This window comes from Monodon monoceros, unplaced genomic scaffold (genome assembly GCF_005190385.1).
Source record: "Monodon monoceros isolate NGI ecotype Baffin Bay Population unplaced genomic scaffold, NGI_Narwhal_1 Super_Scaffold_5, whole genome shotgun sequence".
In the NCBI taxonomy this organism is placed as follows: Eukaryota; Metazoa; Chordata; class Mammalia; order Artiodactyla; family Monodontidae; genus Monodon; species Monodon monoceros.
Genome location: NW_021703782.1, coordinates 108,707,548 through 108,715,126, shown reverse-complemented (window position 1 = coordinate 108,715,126; position 7,579 = coordinate 108,707,548). Strand labels below are relative to the sequence as shown.

The 7,579-nt window shown below is 58.0% G+C and overlaps 1 pseudogene; it reads right to left on the bottom strand.

Annotated features, from left to right (window-relative positions):
* Window positions 1-3,358: 3,358 nt before the first annotated feature.
* LOC114883673 lies at window positions 3,359-3,715 on the bottom strand (annotated as a pseudogene).
* Window positions 3,716-7,579: the final 3,864 nt, after the last annotated feature.

Sequence of the window (7,579 nt, the reverse complement as noted above, 5' to 3'; positions counted from 1 at the left end):
GTTTTGGGGCTGATGAATTTTTCAAACACTCTACCAGCTCCTGGTATAGAAAGTAAACACAGCAGCAGCAGCAACTAGGAAGGGCAGGGCGTGCCGCATGCCAGGCACCAGCCTAAAGGCTTCACCTATGGAGCCCATGTGGTCCTCAGAGCAGTCCTGGGGGATAGGAATTGGCACCAGTTACCACCCACATTTCACAGAGGGGGAAGCTCAGAGAGGTCAAGAGGCTTATCCAAGGTCACACAGCCAGGAATTGGAGAAGCTGCGATTTCACGCCTTATCTTTGGGGGACACCAGTCCCTCCTCACTCCCCCTCCTCCCAACCCCTCATTCGTCACATTCAGCCTGAAAAATCTCTTGCCCCAAGAGCCAGTCCTGAAATGTCACCGTTACTGCCCAGTTCCTGTGGCTAATGGCAAAGTCTTTCTCATCAACACTGCCTCCTGCTGGGGAGAAGCCATTCTGTGCCTGAACTCTGCTGTCAGAAGGGGATCGGGATCCTCTCCTAAGACCAGAGAGAAGGACCCTGCTTCTAGGATGGAAGTGAGGGGACAGTGCAGGGAAGTTGTGGGCTGAGAGTCAGGAACCAAGACTATTAAGGACCTATTTCATGCCAGGCAGTTTTGTGAATGTCTTCTCATTGCACACAGTAGGGATTTCCACCCCCAACCCACAGATGAGGAAACTGAGCCTCCAGAGGTTAAGTGAGCCCCTCGAGATTGTGCTGCTGGCTTCCGTCCCAGCTGGGCATCTCCTGGGGTCTGAGCAGCTCTGGGGAAGCCATGGGCTCCCGGGGCAGCGGGTCCGGGCAGGCGTAGGTAGCCGGCTTCCTGCAGGGCGCCCAGCCCCCTTTGTTCTTCCCAAAGGCTCCGCTGGCCCTGGACGCAGAGGGGCCGGTGGTGAGTGCCAGTAGCTCCTCTCAGAGTCATTGGGCTGGACTGGAGCCACTGCCACCGACTGTGCCTGCAGCCCAGAGCCTTCCAGGTCTCCACGGGGCCCTGCCTGCCCGGCCAGCTCAGGGCAGCTGCCGCTTTGCATGGCTCCGGGACAGCCAGAGGAGGTCCCCTGCTCCCACCCCGGGGCGAGAGTAAACAGCATACAGGCCTGCAGAGAGGGAGGGACCGGCAGGATCGCTGGCCCCACTGGCAGCCAAGCCCGCCCCGTGCCAGGCCCTGCACCCAGGGCTCCTTGGCCTTTACATTCTCACTGACTCCTCCCACTGCCCTGCTCAGGGAACAGGTGACACCACCTCTCAGAGAGAGAGGTTACCTGACTTACCTAAAGCCACCACTAAGTCAGTCAATGGCAGAATGGAAATGCGAACCCAGGTCCGGGTCTAGGAACACTCTCTAAACCACTGAACCCCCTTGTCAGGAGTCCTGGCCACTCCAAGGAGCACAGGCTCCTGCTCTGGTGGCATCACTCCTTTGAGAAAGCCTGTGGGCCAAGCCTGTGCTGGCCTCTGGGGGTAAAACAGTGAGTGACCAAGTAAGACAGCGTCCCCTCTCCCGGGAATCCTACAGCCAGGCGGGCACATGGCACGTGATTCAGAGTGTGGCATCAAGCTGGGAGTTCTGCTCGGAGGGAAAGTGGTGAGGTTTGGTGAGAACCCAGGACGAAGGGCCCTGGGCCAGCCTAGGAGTCAGGGAAGGCAGGAAAGGAAGGCTCGATCTGACATCTGATCATGTCGGCATCCAAAGACAGAGGTCGGCAGCTGGGGGAGGGGAGGAGAGAGCCCTGGAGCAGAGGGAGCCGTGTGTGCAAAGGCCCTGTGGTGAGGGGTCACGGACATGGAGGATTCAGGGAACCACAGGCCAGGGCAGCTGGAGGGCAGGGCCGGGCTCTGATAGAACGTGGTGAGGGTCCTAAAAACAGCAGGGTTTGTTGGGGATTTGTTGAGCACATTAACAAGTCGGCTGTCCTGTGAGGTGTCTCCCCTGCAGAAATGGCCCCCAGTGTAGTGTCCTCTGCCCGCTTCCTTTGTTGACAGATGTTGTCTCTCTGCTACTGGGGGCCACCCGCTCTCACAGGAGCCAAGGCCTTCTCTGCTCAGCTGCGGGCCGGGCACAGACCCCTTCGTGTCTCCCTGTTGCTGGAAGAGCTCTGTCTGAGCAAGACGTCTTTTTGTGGCTGTTTTCGCAGCCACTCTTCTGACCCCCACGAGGGATTCTGCTTACTCTTTGCTGGAGCCTGGCCTCTGGGTGGCGCCTGCCCTCATGAGCTCCCGCCTTTAGGCACACACCCTCTCACAGAGAAGTCAGGTGACTGCCCAGCAGCAAACATCCCCCCTCCGCCGCCCCCTGCCACCGCTCCACACACACACCCTCCAGTGTCCGGCCTTGGGGAATCCCAGGGTGCTGCCATCAGCCAGCTGCGGTGTGGATGTCCTCCCAGGGTCCCACCAAGAGATTGAACACCCGTAGGTGACCAGTCCTGGTGACGCCCTGGCTCCCTCCCTGGGCACCTGTTCATCATCCCACAGTTAACGACAAGTTATTAATTATTAATGACAAGCGTTGAGCACTGTGCTCAAGGGGCCCATGGGAGAGACGTCCAGGTGAAGAGAAGCCACTACCATGGACCAAGTGCTAAACCTGAAACAGGCCCAGGGTGCTGTGGATCCTCCTTTCCAACCTTGAGCAACGTGGTGGAAAACGCCTTCCTTGCATTTAGCTGACAGCCGTCTCCTTGTCGCTTTCCACCTCCTGATACTAATTCAAACGCCACCCAGGCTCCTTGGCTGCAGGATTCTAGATTTATTCTGGAAGCCGGACCCAGAAGGGCAGTCAAGAGGCCTCTCTTCCGCCGAGGGAAAACAGAACACTCACAAAAGTATCTGTCAAGCAGATTCATGCTAAGTTGGTTTGGTTTTTTTAATTGGCCAGGGGCCTAGAATCCGACTGGCAGCAATGGAGCGGACAGATGGGATCCTATATGAAGCTACTGATGCATTCAACTTAGAAAGAGAAGAAAACCTTATTAGTCAAGGTTTCAAAGGCTGCGACTTCACAGGAAGCCTTCTCCGGCCCAGCCAGCTGGGCCTGCATCCCTGGCTGGTACCGCCCGGCTTTGCCAGGCCCTGCTCGAGGCTCCCAGCGTCTCAGCCAGGTGCCAGCAGCCGAAAGCCGGCCCCATGCTTGTCCCCCAAGAGCTGCTGCTTCCTGAGTCCCCGGGGGTTTCTGTCTGCCCTCCCGCAGGCTGGACCAGGCAGGAAGCTCTCCACAGCTACCTCCCTGTCCCATCCTTGCTCTGAGCTCAAAGTGACCTGTTCTAGGTTGAAGTGTGCCCCCCACCCAAATTCACAGTTTTTTGGGGGGACACCCAAATCTCTTATTGCGGGGGGGAGTGGAGTGGTCTCTCACTGCACGGTTTGTTCATTGGCGCGGCTTCCTGAGTCCCGCGGCTTTGTCACAGCCAGAAGCTCGCGTGCGCTGGAGAAGGGCTCGATGCACAGGGCCTCAAAGGCTTCACGTGCCCTGAAGGCTAGCCCCACAGTGGCTGGGGCCTGAGGCTGTGCTGTCTGGCTGGTGAAGCCACGCTCGCCCAGTGTCTTGCCATCGTCCGGAAGCTGGTTGTCCTAGTACAGCCGCTGCTCCTCCGGCAGCCGCTTGAGGATGCCCTCGACGATGCGTTTCAGCTCGAACACGGTGCTCGATTCCTTGGCGTCTGTGAAGATGGTGGGCTTGTGGCGCCAGATCACGTGGAACACGTCCATCACGGCTGCTGCCGCTTCCCCTCGATGCGCCGGCGCAGCCGCGCTTCCAGATTCATATGTTGAGGTCCTAACCCCAAGTATCTCAGAGTGTGACCTTGTTTGGAGACAAGGTCTTTGTAGAGGTCGTAGTTAAAGTGAGGTCCTTAGGGCGGGCTCTACTCCAAGATGATGTCCTTACAAAAGGGGGACACGTGGACACAGACACATGCACAGAGAGAAGAGACTCAGGTAGAAGGCGGCCATCCACAAGCCAAGGAGAGAGGCCTGGGGCAGATCCTTTCCTTGGGGCCCTTGGGAGGAGCCAGTCCTGCCGACACACTGATCTCGAGCTTCTGGCCTCCAGACAAATGTCAGTTGTTTAAGCCGCCCGGTTTGCAGTACTGTGTCAGAGCAGCCCTGGCAAAGGAATACATGACCTTACCCAAGACGCCTCCCATCTCATGGGCTCCACCCCCCAGGATCCCAGCATGTGGCCTGGACACAGACATCTGCCCAGCCCAGGGGTGCTCACCAGGCCTGCTCTCCTGTCACGCCCACCCGGCCCCCGCCACGGCCATCCACTGGTCCGTATATCCCCTCGCTGTGGCCAGGTGGAAATCTCCCTTCCGAGGAGCTAGAGGAGTGGTCTGGGCTTGAGTTCATCGTCACCTTCTGAGAGCCCTGGAGGAGGTGTCCCAACCCACAGGGCTGAGCCAGGCACCCTGGGACAGAGCCTGGGAGCACCCTGAGTCCAAGATGCCTCACCTCGCCCGACATCTGCACACTTGCAGTGTTCCAGGTACTGGGCAGCACCATCGATGACATTAGGATGGATGAGACTGGGCTTCCCTGTGGTTACAGAGCTCACAGTAATCCTTTACGTATGCTTTCAGGAGGTCAATAAGCAAAGCGTATTATACAGCGTTGTATCCTCGCTCACCAGGGTGGAAACAACCAAGTCAGTCCTCCTTCTACGGCTCATCGTGAGTGCCCACTCCATGCCACGCGTCAGCGATCTCACTTAAGCCCTTCAAAGATCCTTCCAGGGTAGTTAATATCATCCCACGTCACAGACGAGGAAGGCGATGCTCACAGAGGTTGGGAGCTTGCAGAAGGTGACAAAGTTGCTAAGGGACCCATTTGGGGTTCAAACTTGACCCCAAAGTTTGTGCTGAGACCACCCTGGCATGCTCCCTCTCCAGGCTCGGCCCACACGCTCTGCACAGGGTGTCGTTCTGAGGACCGGGAGGGCAGTTCCGCCAGGCCGTGGGCTCTGGGGTCACCCCCTACCCCCAACCTGTCTCACAGCACCTGGCGTTTCCGAATTTTGCTTTATGAAAAAGCTTCGAGCTGCACAGCCACTGAGCAAATAGAAGAGCGGCTTCGTTCTACAGTGTACGGAGCTAGTTTTCCGTACTCATGACAGCGTCAAATCATTCTCCTCCGGGAGTTGGGAGGGCGGACAGGCAGCCCTCATCCCACTACACAGTGTTTGCGCTGGACCACAGATGTGGATAAACCCGGGACCCCGCCCTCAGCCCCCCGATGGCTGTTTGACAGCCATCACACAAAACTCTCAGGTCCTGTGTGGGTGCATATCAAGGTCCGTGGGCGCCCCAGGGGTGGGCCTGGACCTCCAACCACGCCCAGCAGCTGCTGTCCCCTCTGTGGGACGATGCGGGTGAAAGTACTTGGAAAGAGGAAGGGGAGCTCAGCTTAGGGGGCTTCCGGTCCAGGTGGGCAGAGGGGCTGGGAGGGTGGGGGAGATGATGAAGAGTTTGGGGTGGCAAGGGCCCCCATCTTTTCTGACTCGGACAAAGCTTTCTTAGGAAACACTGCACTTAATCTCCCCATTTAGAAGCGAGGAAAACTGAGGTCCACTGGTCACAGTGGAAGGTCCTGGGCCAAGCCAGGTGAGGGGCCTCCCCCTACACTCCCAGCCCACCTGGGCACCGGGAAGCCTCAGCTCCCCCTGACCCTTGCCCTGCCCCTCCTCTCCCCAGGTTCCCATTTCCTGTCGGGCTCGCTGATCCATTCAGGTCAGAGCCACGGGCTGGAGGCCAGGCAGAGAGGTCACTGCTAACTGCATGCTAATGACAGCAGGGACCGATCAATCTCCCCCTTAATCAGGCAATCGATGTGCACTGCAGGTGTGTCCGATCCAGGCCTGCAACGGAGGGAGTAGGGAAGGGGGAAGGAGGGGGGGAGGGGGAGAGGAGGCTGGGTAGTGGGGAGCTCGCTCCCAGCCCCGTCCTCTTCTGCATCCCAGAGAGTCGGCTGCAAATTGAAATCACTGCTCAGGAAAGAACTGAGGGGGAAAAAGAAAGGGGAAAAAAGATGGCATCTTTTTAATCAAGGCTCAGAGTTGCAGTCGCTAATGAATTCAAGGTTCTCGGGAACCCCAGGGCAAGTCAGGGAGGATAGAAGCCAAAACACTTCCTCCTTCCTCTCCCCTGTGTCCCCTTAATGGGGGGTGGGGGGCGCGTTTAAACCTTCGACTGGAGGACCAGGAGGTTCCCCGCGTCCTCCTGCCTTTTAGAGTTGGAAGGGTCACCCAAGGTCACGGCCAGGCCCCTCCCGCCCAGGACTCCTCTGTCAGGGTCCCTCTCAGCCTTGCTTTAGGAGGGACTGTTCTTAGGAGAGGTGCCAACAGGCTGTTTCCTGGTTCTTTCTCTGAATAGCCCTCCCTTGCACCCGCTGGAGTTTTCAACCTTTACCACTGATTGCGTACCTACTGTGTGCCGGCTTTAGAGACAACAGCGCCCTGAGTTCTCACAACCCCCTCATGTATGTAACCTAGTTGCTAAGATTATTCCATTTTACAGATGAGAAAACCAAGGCTCAGTCAGGATCATGGAATCTGCCAACATTTCAGCCAAGGTGGGAGGGTGGGGACACGGCCCCTTGGCCTCCGAATTCTCTTCCCAGGAGCCCCACAGTCACTCCGGCTCCAAGATCCTAGTTAGGATCATGACACCCCCACACACACACCCCATGCTCTGAGGTGCCCTGATGCTGCCCCCCAGCTCTGCAGCTCCTCAGCCCCCCATCACCTGCCTCAGCTTTTCCCGTTTTACAGATTAGCCTAGGATTCAGATCTAATTGTCTGTGGAGTTCCTTCATTTCCAAAGTGTGAAGGTACCGAGTTATGGCAGTTGGCACTTAGGCTGTGTTTGTTCCTTACCGGCTGTGTGCTTATAAGCAAGTTGCTGGCTGTCTCTGGGCTCAGCAGACAGCGTGTGTGGCGTGACCCAGCTACCAGGCCCTGGCCCACTGTAAGGCCTTCCCTGTGCCTCACTTCCCCATCTCGAGAGATGAGTCACCTGAGACCCAGAGAGGTTAACTAACTCGCCCAGGTTCACCCAGCAAACCCAGGGCAGCGCAGGCGCTGAGCACGTCTCTGTGCCCAGAAATCCTGAGAACCTTCCACTCCCACCTCTTCTCCTCGCCGCCCCCAGAGCTGTCAGATGCAAGAGCAGAATGAAGAGCTGGCCGGAGAAGGAAGGGGGTAAATGATGCTGGTTAAGGAATTCATGGCCTGGGAGATGTATTCCCAGGGCAGCTCACTTCAAAAGTTCTGTCGCTGAGGGCTCTGCGCAGGGAAACTACGCAAAAGCTGAGGTTCTAGGCCACGCCCATGGAGGGGAGAAGGTGGGCCTCATCTTCTCCATCAGGCCTGCCTGGCCTGACCTCCCTTCCCAGGTGGCATCTCTCCCACCGCACACAGACACTCACACGCACGCACGCAGCTACAGCCTTGGGAGGCCCCGGCCCCCAGCCTGAGAAACCCCACCCGGGGCAGCTTAATCGCGGCGGCAGGGGTTGCTCCCGGCCCCTCTACCCAGGAAAGACCTCGGCCTGGAGGAACGGCAGCGAGGCACCAGA